Here is a 16430-nt window from a genome sequence, read left to right on the forward strand (position 1 = left end):
CTATTTTTTTAAAAAAGACACATCCATGTTCCGGGAACAGGGGACCTCAATCACCGGTGCTCCGGCGCGGCGGTCAAGCAACCCTTGAAACCGGCATCGATCGCGCGAAATTGCGCCATTAAGAAATTAGGAATCGCGTCGTGGAAACGGGGGCAAATTGAAATCTATCGAGAGGGAGGCACGGGCGAGGGAAAGAAGTGGGGGGGGAGAGAACGAAAGGGAAAGAGAGCAAGAGCCAGAGAGTTATAGAGAGAGAAAGAGTTATAGAGATAGAGAGATGGTTATAGAGAGAGAGAGAGAGAGAGAGAGAGAGAGAGAGAGAGAGAGAGAGAGAGAGAGGAAGGGAGAGAGAGAGAGAGAGGGTTGTATAGAGAGAGGGATAGGTGGTACTATGCGAAGAAGCCGCGGCGAGGGACGGCGGGGAGGGGGGGCGATGCAGATGGGCCGTCAGCCTCTTTTCCGCAAGGGCCTGCAATAAATTTAAACAGGGCAACGAGGGGGGCAGGGCCGGTTTGTGAGCGGGCGATAACGATCGAACGAGCGTCAGAGAAGTGCTAAGTAACTACCGATCGTATCGAAGATAGAACGCACGACTACGAGCCTCCGCTCTCTCTCTCTCCCTTTCTCTCTCTCTTTCTCTCTCTTTCTCCACCGTCGCTCGTGTGCGTGCGCCACGGTGCATCATAGAAATTTCTTCACGCTATCGACGTCACCTAAAACTGTCACCGATACGAGGCGGCCCGACAACAATAGGCCCCGAACGGGCTAAACAGCCGGCTCGTGTTTGACGTTTATGAATCGAATTTCGTCGGAACGATTCGGGGGGGCAGATAGCGGTGTACGGGCACCCCTCTCTCGGACGCGTCTGTCACGTACGTGCACCGTGGGTGTGTACACCACATAGAAATATTGTGTATATTTAGGCGGGTTAGATGGACCCGTTACAGGACGAGATCCGGGCGGACCGATGACGGGACACGTCGCCGAACACGTAAATTGTTTCGGCAGTTTCGAGTTAATCGAGGGTGGTTGGACAGAGAGAGAGAGATCGCTGGGTATAGTTCTCGAAGAAAAGATTGTTTGTACAGTGAAAAATATTCGAACGATATCTCAACTTGAAATTATAATACGGGGTTTTTGTATGCATAAAAAGCACTTTGTCACATAAAATGAAAGCACCATAAGCCAAACAACTTACTTCAGATTCACAATTAAAATGGTTTCGAGTGCAAAGGGTTAAATCTTTTTACGCTCTTAATTTCTTTATCTTTTTCTAAGAATAATTGACACAATAACAGAAAAAAAAATAATAAAGTATAATCAAGTGTGATCGATTTAAAAAATAATTCAGCGTGGGGATAAAATTTTTCTATAAACTATTCGCGCCAGTTTCATTCGTACCAGCAGCCTACCTACGGTTATAGCGGAGTTATCGTTGCAACAGCCTGTAGCTGTTGCGGGGTGAAAGGGAGTTTCCATTTTCTTGGGACTAGGGGAACGGTCGGGGCGGTAGGAAAAGCGAGGAGCGTCGAGGTCCAATTATTTGCGAGATTCGGTTACGAGAAGCGACGTCACGCGTCGAATGCAGCCGCGAGGGCGAGGGTGACGAGGGGAGAGCCTAGGAGCGTCGACACCACGGGAGGGGAGGGAGGATGTAAGGTGACACCTCTGGGACAGGTCTGGCTTCCCGTCAAGAGCCCGTCCGAGATAATCATATTCATAATTCGCGAGTTCGCGGAACGTGCACCCGCGTCGTGCAAGGAAAGGACATTGTGGGCAAAAGGTGACAAGGTTATTTTTCTTTTTCTTCTCATTCTTTTCCTTTTTCGTCTTGTTTTTCTTCCGCCGGCTGCGCGAAAAGCAAGTCTTTACGTCCTGTCTTGTGCCGCTCCCCTCTTCTCGCCTAACTTAGTTAATATTATTATTATTATTACTTTCATTAGTTATTATTAGTTTTATTATTTTTGTCATTATTATTATTATTATTATTATTACTATTATTATTATTTATCGTTATTGTTATGGTTAGTATTATTTATATATTTTTGTTATAGAATTGTATCGTGTTTGCATCCATTTAGCAGTATCTTCAAGGGTATACAATATCTGTTGGAGACTCTGTCGATTGAAATAAAAGGCTTAAACCTTTCTCTTAATTTCTCTTATTTTAATTTAATTATTTTCTAAATTTATATCTGACTGTAAGTAATAAATAGTATTTTCTTACGATTTAAATATTCAACGAAACAGTAGTTTCAAATAATATTTAATTTAAGCATTAAACGTAACAAGATTTCCAAATAATATTTACTATGACACAATATATTTACTAACGTGAATCAAATTATTTAAAATTTATTCTTACCATCAATTTTCCCCAATTTTCCCAGCTCTGTTTGTTGGGCAACGCAACATTGCCGAAACAACAAGGAAAACGGTACGGCGATGCTTCGTCGCTGTACTCGCGTGGACGCAGCGGGAATCCGGCAAATCGTCGCCGCGATCTGTCTCTAATAGAGAAAATTGCAGGTATAATACCGCCGACGCTTTCACTTTCGCGTCTCTGTCTCCGCCGTCGGAGGAGATTGTTGCTCACCGATGTCGAGGAAGAACAGATGGCGCGTGTCCGCGCGAGCCGCGTTTCAAATAAATCATTGATCCGAATCGTAGAATGTAGTTGAACCCTTTGGCGATGATTTTATCTTCGGTAGCACGGCTAAAGGCTTTGAACGATGCGGTCAGCTGTTTTCCCAATGTGTGCGCATAGGAAGAATGTTCGAGCGATTGAAAGTGCTTGTTATGTTATTTGAAATTTCTAACGCGCGTGAGAAAATACGAGTGTCTCGCGACGGAGTATTTAATTGACCTCTAAAGCGGCCATTTTTGGAAAGCATAAGATTGAAATATAAAGATTTTAACTCTTTGATCTCGAGTAATGACTTCGCGGCCCAAGTAAAAATTGTTATTCCGAATTTTAAAATTGTAATAGTATATCAAATTTGTTTATATTAAAGTTTGTATTAAAGATGAAAAATGTTAAAAGTATAAGCAATTTATGTGTCAAGAGGCTCAAATTTATATTCTAAGCAATATTTCCTTATTTGTGCATTTCACAAGTGCAAGCATTGTATGTGTGTCTATAGGTTCGACTTTATATTCTAAGCAACATTTCTCCTTTTGTACACTTTTAATCCGAGGACATAGAAACTGGAAAATCCACTCCCTATTGATCTCATTAAATAAATTTCGTGCACTCATAAAACCTAATAAAACTGTCGTCAAAGAGATGCTATAAATTCTTTAAATATCATATAATTTTAAAATTATAAATAATCATATTACCAAAATTAATTTCACGACTAATTCGAACCTGTCAAAGTGCCATCCAAGTACCATAATCCGTCACAATAATAAATAATCATATTAACAAAATTAATGTCACGATTAATTGTCAAAGCGCCATCCGAACAGAGAACAAAACAAAATCGTGCGCCGTCGACCGATTCCCCCAAAAAGGTAACCCGTTAGCCGGTCGCCGTCAGAGCGTTCGAGGCTTCCCGGAACGAGCCGTCGCAGAGAGAGAGAGAAGTGAGCATCGAGGAGGCCTGGTCACGGGACACGGGGCCCGCGCGTCGGATAAAACAATGGTCCCCGGGCGGCGTACGATAAAAGAACGAGCTGGCAAAAGGGGGCAGAGGGAACGCACCAGGAAGGGAAGTGGCGCAACACCGTGAAAAGGGGATGGCGAGCAGCGGTGGATGTCGGGCGAAGACCGAAGGGTACGAAGGGAAAGAGAAAGAGAGATAGAGAGAGAGAGAAAGGTCCGAGATAGTACCATCGGGAGAGCAAGACGTCGACGGAGTGGCGGATTAGAGGCGGCTTCTCCTCCTCGACTGTATAGCGAGCGGGCCTATTGTCGGGGCCGCATAATACGGTTATGATTTAGTTTTGGGTCGTGAGGATGCGGAGAGACCCGGGCGAACGAATGAACGAACGGGAAACTTGTGGGACCTGGTGGCACATAGGGAACGGGGGAAGGGAGAGAGAGGGGGAGGGGGAGGGGGGGGACTAGCGGGAAGAGGGGAGGGTTCGGCTGACGGACTGTACTGGTCGCGAGGAGGGCCGGGAGAGAGAGGCGGCAGGGTTGCCCCGGTGTCGGGTTACAACGGGGCCAGGGCCCCGCCTGGACATCCACACGTCCTCGTATCCCGTGGACCCACACGCAGTCGGGGCCCTTTAAGCGTGCCCATAACTGCGTGTACGGAGGGCCCGCGATCGCGCGTGTGTCCCTTCTTCTTCGTGTGCCCCCCTCCCCTCGCTTCGCCCGGGACCCCTCAACCTCCCCGCCCCGCCGCATTCGTTGCTCCTAGTTATCTCTCTACCCTTATTCCACTTTTCTACCGAGGGGACCTTTTATTGGCTACCTTTTGTAGTACCGTTTCACCGTTCTTATTTCCCTATCCCGCTGGATGGCTCCCTTTTTTTGGACGTCTGTTTCACGGTGGATAACAATGATGATGGTTTTCGTTGGAATCTTTTTTTGGGGGGAGGGGAGGGAGGGGATACTGATAGGCAGGCGGGAGGGACGACGACGACCTACCTTTTCATTCGCTGTCTTTTACGGGGAGCCCCCGTGTTTTTTGCGGCCCTTGTTTTCCGATGTGTTTTAAATTGAGCTAACAAGCTGTACGCGTCTATTAACGGTGACTCGAACGTTTAAAAGCTGTGTCAGCTCGACCAAAATATGGATGGTCATAAATCTAGGCGGAATAATTAAATTTCATTTCGATTTAGAAGAAATACAAATATTTATTTCGATTTAGAAGAAATTGAAAATATTCATTCCAAAAATATTCATTTCGATTTAAAAGAAATTAAAAATATTAATTTCGATTTAAAAGAAATTAAAAATATTCATTTAAATTTACAAGAAATTAAAAATATTCATTTGAATTTAGAAGAAATTAAAAATATTCATTCCAATTTAGAAGAAATTAAAAATATTCATATGGATTTAGAAGAAATTAAAAATATTCATTTGAATTTAGAAAAAATTAAAAATATTCATTTCGATTTACAAGAAATTAAAAATATTCGCATCTAGTAAACCTTTCGTTAAATCTCCGTGACGAGTCCGACTCGTTATTACACCGCAAAAGGGTTAACCAACAGAGCGCGACAACGTTTATGAAACCGCCTGTATACCACCGTGTCGCAGTGCCGCGCGTCTACACGACGGAACGCGCCAAATCCGTATCGCGAGGCCGTGCCCACCTACGATTTTCCAGAAAGATCCGCCGGGATCGTCCCTCCAGATTCTATGAAGGCCCCCGGAGGGGGTCGCGATTTATCTCGTGGCCCGGAGGGGGGGACCACGCTCCGGGCGCGCCGGCACACCGCTCCGGGCTCGCGGTAAAACGTCGGGGACGGAATTTAAATTTCACAAATTAGTCCGTCAATTACACCCTCGGTGTAATCGGGTCGGCTGATCTCGAAGACGTTCCCCCCGCCCGACGCTCCCCCCCCCCGACCTGCCCTTCCCCCCTTCCCCCCCCCCCCCCCCCCCCCCCGCCCCTTCTCCCTGCGCGCTTCCACCGTTGGTCTCGGAGCGCACGGGGTGGACCGCGGTTCCTGGAAAGCGTGGGTGCCTCTTCCAGGCAGACAGGATCAGGATCTGGGCCCCCACAAATCATAACGCGGGTGCACGCGGAGATCCTGGACAGAGATCTTCCTCCACGCCTCGTCCCCTCCTCCTCCGTTCGTCTGTCTTTCTCTCTTGCTCCGTCGCTCGATCCCCCCGTGCTCCCGAAACGGCAACTTTCGCTCCGCGATCCTCCCGCAGCTCACGGATCCACTTCTCGGCCCGCAATTCTGGGGACACCGCGAACGGAGTTCCCTCGACCGAGGACCGTACACTCCTTTCTCGCGATCTTTACACGTCGCTTGACAGGAAATTGCTATTAAATCAATGTATTAATATATTCGTTATAATACAATTACTTTATAATTACTGTTGGAGTTTTGACGATGATAGACGATTGAAGAACAGACCCACCGAATTGTTTTATGACTGTTTATTAGGGTGAGCGACGGAGGTTATGGACGACACGGGCATTTTCAGTTCAAAAGTGAGGTTACCGTTAAAGTAAATGAATGAATTCAAAATTAAAAAGTGACGATTTTTACTAATATATTTACTATCTGTAATAATTTCCAATATGTAATAATTAATTTTTAATAAAGTACACTTAAGTTTGAACTCAATTTAAAACAATTACAATGTTTGTAAAATTACAATTACATAACCTGAAATAAGAATAAGACAATAATCGTTTCCATCAGAATTTCATCCATTCAGTTCACTGATGAGTTAATAATAAATTATTATTATCGCTTTTTTTGTTATAGTTTGTAGTTGTCATGTTAATTAAATTAAATAAGATGCGAACTGTATGGCTTTCAGACGGATAGGCGGAGCCACGGATTTAGATCGGTATCGTGGAAGTGTTGCCGCGACAGCGTAATCAATCGAATACCTTTAATTGCACGCGATAATGTCACGCGCGAACGTTGCGAGGCTGATATTACGTTCGGCAACTGTGATATTTACTTTTCTTGGCCGTATCGTATGCCGGCTCGATTAAAAATCATATAACAGAGTGTTTATAGCGGAAGTGGCGCTTAGCGTGTTTCAGTTTCTACTCGCGCGGGGGATTAAATGACAAATACTTTTCGTACGTTGATATTGCTTTATTTTCCCCGCTGACGATAATGATAGATAGTTGAACTTTCCATTTATGCAAAAGTATGAAAGTTTGCTAATTCTGTACCGTGTTACGGAATAGGTTACTTAATGATATTACCGGAGAATTATGGAGTTATATTTGAGGCGTAAAAATGTGATTTCATACTAAAATGTACAACTTTAATTATTGAAAAATTGTGTTACATGAATATACTTCTTCGATAAATTTTAAATAATCTACACTCGTTTCTGAAATTATTATAATTCGAGGGTTAAAATTCGATATTTAAAATTTGAAGGTTAGAATTCGAGATTTAAAATTTGAGATTTAAAATTCGAGGTTCAAAATTTGAAGGTTAAAATTCGAGATTTAAAGTTCGAGATTTAAAATTTGAAGGTTGAAATTTGAGATTTAAAATTTCTAGGTTAAAATTCGAGATTTAAAATTTGAAGGTTGAAATTCGGGATTTAAAATTCGAGGGTTAAAATTCGACTTAGCTGCAAGAACAACCAAAAAAAAACTACAAACTCGTTCTTTCTTCGACTTTCTCGTCTCGTTGGACGAGCTATAGATACTTTCGGCGATCTTCTATTGTTCCAGGTATCATCCGAGTTGGTCGGGCGATGCGAGGTCCGCAATCCAGCGACCGAAAAGTTTCGCGGGCACGAATGAACGGTCGAGCCGGTAGATCTAGAATCGTGTTCTACGTACGATGGCCCGCAATCGAAGCGTGGCGAGGAAGAGAAGCGAGAAAGAGGGATCGGTCGGGGAGCGGGCGCGCGCGCGCGCGCGTATAGGTTGGAGAGGAAGGCTCTTCGTGGCCGTTTCTAATGGCCAAGGATTTCCTTACACACAAAAGCCAGTGAAGAGAGTGACTGATCGTCGCGGGCACCGCGAATAAATTACGTGGCAGCCTATGCGGCTGCATAAATTAATTTCAGCCGGTCTGCCCATAAATATTCCCCCCTTCGAAATCATTCTCCCACCTCCGGTGCGAATTCTAAGCGCGTTGTGTAGAGCCGCGACGATGCTACCCCGCGCGTGTCCTCCTGTAATTTACGCCGATTCCCTGTAAATACCCGTTTCAGCGCCGTCGATCGATCGATCGATCGGTCCTCTATAGGCGATCGGCAGGACGGTGATCGAGACGCGATCGAGACGGTGACCGACTCGTTTCGATCCTGATTTATCAACGAGCACACAGTGTCGTTGATTAGGATGCGACGAGTTACGGGGCGTTCGCTTTATTTCTCAAATGAATTATTAACCCTTTGAAGTCGGTTGTCGCCTCTCAGGGGACATCGTAATTCTAGTATATGACTAAAGATTAAAGTTTATTAGCGATTTGCAACTATTTCTCGATGGCTACATATTCATATAAATCGAATATTATTATAACAATATCATATATACATATACATATATATCGTATACTATATAATAATATAATTGTTTATAAGCGCTGGTAGGTAACATGATGGCGCCGAGTGCGAAGGGTTAACCCTTTGCACTCGAGTGGCGCCTCTGAAACGCCGATGAAAATTGTTATATAATTAGAAAATAATGTTGACATTATTAACCCTTTGCCCTCGGATGTCCTCTCTCAGGGGACATTGTAATTCTAGCATATTAACGTTGCTATAAGCTAGAAATAATTGTAGACTGCAAATATCATACTTCAAGGTTATGTCAAGATTATGTTAAAGAAACGGTAGATTGTTCCCTACTATAAAAATTCATCCCTTAAGAGGTTAACGTTGTTATAACCTAATAATGATTACAAACTGCAGATATCAAACTTTAAGAAAATTAAGAAATCTAAAAATAATTTGGGTTAACACGTTAATATATACAGTCGATTATAATAATGTTACTATTTATTAGCTACCAATTTTTCGTGTTTACGCGGACGACTAAACCGAATACTATAAGATGTGCAAACTATAATTTAACCCATGGGGGTAAAGCCCTTAACGAAACGTGTAAATCAGCAATTCGTTTTTGTCATTGGAAAATAAACGTGGAGCACGTTGCTTTGCATACGATTTGCAATGTAGTCGCGGCAGGTGAAATTAATTCCACGGTATCCAGTGCCATGGAAGTTGCTAATATGTAGTTTATGCACTCTCGAGCTGATAAGCAAGAATTTTTAGTTTACGACACGACATTGTAATATTTTCTGCAACATTTTTATCCTGCCCTGTGATAAATACAGGCTCAGCGTTAATAATCGTTTTGTAATATTTATTGAATATTTCCCGCAGTTTTAGTATACTTTTTCAAACGCAGTTCCGCATCTAATATGTATGAGCTGTTATTATAACGTATTCGAACGTATAGCAATCGCTGGCAAATGTCAGGTATTAATACAGATTTATGTCGTCGACTTTGGGAAAAATGAAAATTGAGGGGTTCCGCATTTCCTTCGAGTGTTCCATCAGACGTTCCATAGATAATCGTTACGTTAATCCGCGGCAAATTCAATTTGCATGCTTGCAAATCATATTACAAAATAATCAAGACACTCGACGGCCTTGCGAACATATTTTTTCAATTGTTTTATCGTTCATTACATCTTATACTCGAGAGCGTTCGTGATGATATATTTAGTATTATTTTATACAGTTGGACTTTTAATTTTGTACCGAGTTTTGGGAAATATATGACTCGCGTAGTGATCACCCCGAACTATAACCTCTGAGACGGTTATCGTGATAACCATTAATTTAATATCTATTATCGAGTTAAACGTGTTACATTGTACTACTGTAAGCTTTAATATTGTTATACAATTTTTTTTAAATATCGTATATCATTTGCGATTAACCCTTTGGCTACGGCAGACTTTGCCGATATTGATTTCGAATATTAAAATATTCAATATACTGAATTCTATTACATTAAGCCAACATTACTTGGAGTGAATATTAATTATAAGATTTTTTTTATAATATTTGATAATCAAATTTAATAATAAACGACGAAATTTGATTTGGACGCCTATTGGCGCCTGCAGTACCAGGAAGCCAACATGTGTCGGACGCCAATAGGCGCCAACAGTAGTCAAAGTGTTAATAAAATTAATAAAATCAAAATAGAATGGAAAATGTAAGATTGAACAAAATTTTTACGGCCAAATCCCCGGTCGCTAAAGTGTTAAGATTTCGTATAATACAAGCTCTAACGCCTCGTAGACATCTTAAAAATCTGTGGTCAATTTCCCGGCAACGATGACAGCGATTCGTCTCATATTCGCCATGAAATATTCCACCGTCTGAACCCGCGAATATTTAACAAGCCGGCGCGGCGACGCCGTCCACCGTGGTCGCGCAGGATTAAATTAGATCATCGATCGTTACCCGTCGATTATCGAATCTATTATTTCGCGGGTAGGTGCCACCCGATCGTAAAGAGCGGCGTCGGCGTTCGGCGACGGTCGGAGGATTCCTCGGGCCCCGGCAAACCGAAAGAATAATAATTCCGTGCGAGGCGGGTCCCGGCGCGCTCCGGCCGTCATTAATTTCCGCGTAACGATTCGCAGGGTGGCGGAACCGTCGAGGCTATTGTTAGCGGACAGATGCGTCGGACGGGGCCGGTTGCCGTTTCGCCCGTGCATCGCAATTCACCGTCGCAACGGCCGGCCCCGGTCCGTCCGCGCTTGAATGCGCCGTCATTATCGACGCGTAATGACTGCATTGTAACACCGTCAAACTTATTACCCGCTTCACATCGTGCACGGAAAGAGCGTCGCTCGCTCGCTCGCTCGCTCGTTTCACCACCCTCCCTCCTCCCCTGCCCCCACCCTCGGGGGTCGATCGTTCCGACATTTTCCGAAATTTCTCCTGGCGAGCGCGCCGTCCGAACGGGGGATACCGTTCCGAGCACCTGCTCGATATTCGATCGTTTTTATGGAGAAATCGTGCGCACGGTTTTAATGCGAGCGCCGCTCGAGGACGTCGAGCTCTGCGCGCAACGTTACGGGCTATCGTGAGAGACCATTATAATTTGGAGCGCGTGTCCTCGTTGTTTATTTTAATCTTGAAAATGAGATCATTTAACAGAATTAGAAATATAAAATTTTGTAAATACGGCTCTTCGAGTTTCAGGTAAGTAACAAGGTGAATATAACCTACAAAAAGAATTTGGAGCGCGGGGCTCGTAGATGCGAATATTTGAAAGAAGACGAAGGGTGGGGGAAACTGGAGATGTCACGGAACTATCTCTGGAGGAGAATCCTCCCGATTTATCCAATTTGCGTTGGAGAAAGGACGTTGGAAAAGCTCATCAAAAACAAACAAAAAATGGAAGAATTTAACAAAATAAAAAACATGAAACTTTTCTGTTGTGGAATAACTGATAAATCCTACATTACCGATAAATAGCAGAACGACACCTAGTGTCTAATTAGGCATCCTCTGTACTACGACTCATCCAAGTTTTTAGTCTAGTCACTTCCATAGAACAGATACCACGTGTATCAAAGAACAAGCCAATAAAGTAAAACACATAATAGTAAGAACCACGCTTCTAATTAACTAAAACATGAAAAACCTCAACATTTTCAAATACGTTTCCTTAAATTTTTCGAATATAAGAAAATAAATATGATCTACAACTTAATTTCGTAGTCACGAATCAGAAAGAAGACGAAGGGTGGGGGAAACTGGAGATGTTACAGTAGTTTCTCCGTAGTAGAAACGTTTTCGGGTTCGAATTTGTGAGGAACGTTGAAAAAGGCCATCCACTCGGGACAAGTGTATTTAGAGGATAAAAAGCCAGAATCGGGAGCCGCCGGGGTGTCGTTTTCCTTTCTCTGTTGACGCAGCGAGCTAACAAGTAGCCATTGTGAGCCCCCGTGTCAAGATGCTACTTGACGGTGTGCGCCTCTGAACGGACCGGACCCTCTTCACAGACGGGGCTCTCCTCGCTCTTTTATGCAGCTTGCGGCATTCAACGGCCTACATGGGGCCAGCGATACACTGCATCAAACACTTTTCACCCTCCGCGATCTCCCCCTGTTATATATTCGATTTTTCAATGAAATTGCCCACAATCACCACTTAATGTCGCTTCTTCGCCGCGGTACCCTGAACCGTCGAGGACTGCGTTCGCATCTTTGTAACATAATTATGCGAAGAAGGTAGTTTTATAAAATTCATCTTGTCGTTGAGGCTCCATCTTTGTCTATTGATAATTTATCAATATTCAAGTTAAATATTAACAAGAATATTTATATAATTTCATATAAGTTTTTTGGATTAATATAGTAGGGTAGCGTGTTAGGGTAACGATTGTTACCTTGTTATTTATCGTTAAAATCGAATAATAAAAACTACTGTTATCGCTATAAAAATGCTGAAGAAATAAAACAACGCTATACAGGTCAAGGTTATGTCAAGGTCGATCACTCGATAAATACCGTCAACGCTTCAAATAAGTTATTACCCTCCGCCATTTTGAATCACTATGAAAAGGGAAGATTCCTAACCTCCCTTGCACTTTTGAAAATATCGACACTTTTTACTCACACAATTTCATTCTGCAGACATTATACACGTGAAATAATTATATGTATAAATTGTTACAGTTCTTATTAAATTAATATATGCAAAAACAATTGACTACTATAGCAGTACTTACGATCAAACTATAGTAGTTACGATCTACCGTTTCATAATACAGCGAATCGTGGAAAAGAAAAAAATGCTGTTCGCTATAAATCCTCCGCGTATCAGGAAAATCCGAACGATTCGAATTTTTTGGGGTCACCGTGGACCCGGTCCCGAGGACCGCCGATAGACGTAGCCGGGTATAAATCGTTCGTAGCATATTGCCGGGGCCACGCATCCAGAGAGAAGGGGGAGAAGGATCCAACGCGGTGGGTGCCGCTGTGGGGTCCGGGCTTAACTTTACGATCTTCTCGAAATCCCTTCGGGGCTTACGGGTCCCACTATACGAGGCTAATAGATCCGAAATTATAACAGGCCGATGAGCATGCGTCGACTGCTCTTATTCCGCCCGGCTGACGGATGGAGGAAAAGACGTCGACAAGGAAGGAGAAGGGGAGGGGCGAGAGAGAGAGAGATCGGGGACGACGGAGTCGGAGGACCCGGGGAGCCGATTAAAGGATCTTTCGATGCTTTTTAGGATCGTCGATGATCGTCCTAGGATCCTGTAACTCGGTTAAGATCTAGGAAGAAAGCATGGTTGTCTTTTAACCCTTTGCGCTGTAGCTCCTTTAATACTGTGATAATTAGCACTTATTCATATTTAATAATTTTTCTCATAGGACCAGGCAACTTTTGTTTCCTGTATTGTCTTTATTTACCCTTATTTATATCACTTTGATAACAGAAGAATTTATTTATTTAGTTAATAATATTCATATTTAGTAAATGGTGCATAAAATCTTCACTATACGAGTCTGACTCGTTATTATAGCGCAAGGGGTTTATTTATCTGTAATCTGGGTTCAAGAAAAATATACTAATATAAATAACACAAATAGTATTGCGAAATAAGCATTCGATTAAAATATAGAAAAATAATATTTCGTCGAATAATAGTACTTCACGGAATAGTATTTAAAACAATTATATTACAAGCTTTAGCTTTCTATACTACCGTGCATTTCTATCGATAACATAAAAATATTGTTCGTAAATGACTGAAACGAAACTATAGACGACTGAAATTTAACGATAAAAAAGGCAAGAGCAATCTCTGGAAATTTTGAGTTCTGAAAAGAAAGTTGTCCTCTATTTTTTTAACATTTCTTTTTCACGTCTAGCGCTGGCTCCTACATACCTTTCAGGTACGTCGCATAATTTCCAGAGATTTTTGCGACGATCGCCGATAGGCGAGACAAGGCGTCCCGTTTCGGTACAAAGAAATCGGGTCACGTGGAAGGGCCAGATGCTCTTTTTCCAGGATCGATCTCGCCCGGCACAAGCGGACGGTTCCGGTGAACAGGGGAACGTTGCACACGCCCGAACCGGCAAATATCGGCACAAAGACCCCGAGGGCTCCTCCCCCCCTCTCCGCCGACCTTATCTGTCATCGGCGATCGCTGATAGAGCTAATAGAACTGGACCGATGCTCGTTTTGAAATAATTACCACCGCGTATCGTATCGACGATCTTTCTGAGCTGTTGCAGGTAGTTTCGTAAACAACGCTCCGCTTTTCCCTTAAACGGAGCCGACTTTCACGGCGGGACGGATCCTCTCTCTCTCTCTCTCTCTCTCTCTCTCTCTCTCTCACTCTCTCTCCCTCTCTCTCTCTCTCTCTCTTTCGCCGTTTGATCGAGCCAAATCTTCGGGTCTATACTGTTCGGCGTGTTTCTATAAGAACGGAGATGTTCCGGCGATCGTTAGATTATCTCGTAGATTATGGTTGTCCGGGAGAACTTACGATCTCTTGGGCGAACTTCGAGAAATTGTGGAACATCGTGGAATGTTGGTTGTAAGAACGGTGATCGATTGTTGGATGCGCGATTGTTCGTGTGTCGTGGTTAGTTTTCATAGTTGTTGTTTGATAATAATAATTATAAGGAATAATCGCGTGTCGTCTTCAGAAATTGTCCATTTTTGTTTATAAGCTAAGAAATAATTGGAGAGATTTATGTCGGTTGTAATTTGGGTTCCATAGTACTAGCATCAACCCCTTGACATACTTTGACGAGTCCAACATGTAATGAAAATTACAATAATAAATTATTAACCAGTAAACTGTGATCGACGAGTATACTCGTCACGGAGAAGTGGCAAAATCTTGTGAATTGACGAGTATACTCGTCTAAATCAGTGACCATTAGTTATTGCAATTTTTGAGAAAAACAAGTCGATACAATAGATGCTTTTTTCGTCGAAAGCATCTATTAGTCAACGTCCACGACGAGCATCTCGTTTCTATGCCGATCCGAAACGACAATTTTCTAGCATCGTTATTTCCCAGGCGATTAGCTTAGAGCTGGATTTAATCCAAATTTGCAAACGCCGAGCCGGTTCATGATTTAGTTAACGCTTCGCGCGACTCTGGAATGGGCTTCGAATTTAATGAAAATTTCATGTAGCACCGGGCGCCGGTCCAAATTTCTTTCGGGCCCTGAGTTACGTCTTGATTTAGTAAGAAGTTCGTTACAACACCGGTTTAGGTCTGGTTTTCGTCCAAATCCTCTGCAACTTTGTCTCGGACGTTGATTTAGTCGAAACGTCTGGGTCAGATCCGAGCTGCAAGGATTTTCGCACGTCGATGATTTCTCAACGATGAATCAAGAGGCGAGCCTCGAGTAAATCAAATCAAATAAAAATCGTTGTAATTTATATAATGTACTACAGTAAACGTTATTTGTCACTATCGAAGAGGCTTTTTTATTCGAAGGTTTATTTTTTAATAGCCTGGTATTAACCCTTTGCACTCGAAGTAATTTTAATTCTAAATCAAAGAAGGTTTATCCTGACTTATACTTAACTATACTGAATTATAGTATTTGTATTTTATGTAACATTATTTGTATTTTGTGCATAGGAAATTGAGCCTTGTGACTTGCACAATAATTAATTATAAACATTATTTTGATAGACGATATAATTTATAGTGCCATCTCAGAGTGACCATTCGAGTGCAAAGAGGTTAAAACATTCTATTATCGAATAATTTCATACGAGCTCTCCACTAGACTATACTGTATCTAATTAGTACAATGATTATATAATAGAACGTTTCGATACCAGAATATTATTATTATATATTATATATTATTCAGATAAGGGAGTCTCTACTGAACGTACATCTTTCATCGTTACATTTTATCGACGTTCACTGCAATAACAAACTTCTCTATAGGAACAATATTTAATTATCAAATGACTACAATATTTTTTATATTTTATATATTACAGTATTTTTATATTTTATATATTACAGTATTTTTATATTTTATATATTACAGTATCTTTAATATTTTATATATTAAGTATTTTTACTCACAGAAAACAAGATTAATAATTTCCATAAACGTCGATAAAATGCAACGAAAAAGAAATAGTTATTTTAATGTTTGAACAATTGCAAAAGGATGCAGAGGATATTTCTGTGTGCAGGAGAACGTGAGAAATAGTGAGCCACGCGACATATATAATAGTTTCCTTTTATTACTTTAAATAACATCAACTTTACTCGATTACAGTTCGATCGTACATCGGTGACCTTCTTACTTAAATATTTCATGCCATCTTCGTTCTCTCTTTCTGTTTTCTCTCTCTCGCTCTCTTTCTCTCTTTTTCTCTAGCTCATTCACGCACACGCAACAAACGCGTCAGTCTCTCTCTTGCTCTTTCTTTCGTTCTCTGGTTGCTTTTCCTACAGCGATTTGTCTTAGTTAGTTGTGCAACGTTTAGGCTTGTCCGCTAAAATACACGAACGAGAAGAACTTGGGAAGAACTCTCGGTTATTAATAATCGTCCTTGCGTCGTGAAATATTCTCCGCGTGCGATATCGTGTCTCTATGTGTTTCTACGTGTCTCCTCTCCCTCTCTCTCTCTCTCTTTCGCTCTCTCTCTCTTTCACACACGCATACATACATTCTTTCTCACTCTTTCTCTCTCTCTCTCTCTCTCTTCCATTTAATCCTCGCGTCTCACTTAATCTTTTTGTCTCTCGTCGCTAGACAATTTGTGCAAACG

The sequence above is a fragment of the Augochlora pura genome, chromosome 7 (genome assembly GCF_028453695.1).
Source record: "Augochlora pura isolate Apur16 chromosome 7, APUR_v2.2.1, whole genome shotgun sequence".
NCBI lineage: Eukaryota > Metazoa > Arthropoda > Insecta > Hymenoptera > Halictidae > Augochlora > Augochlora pura.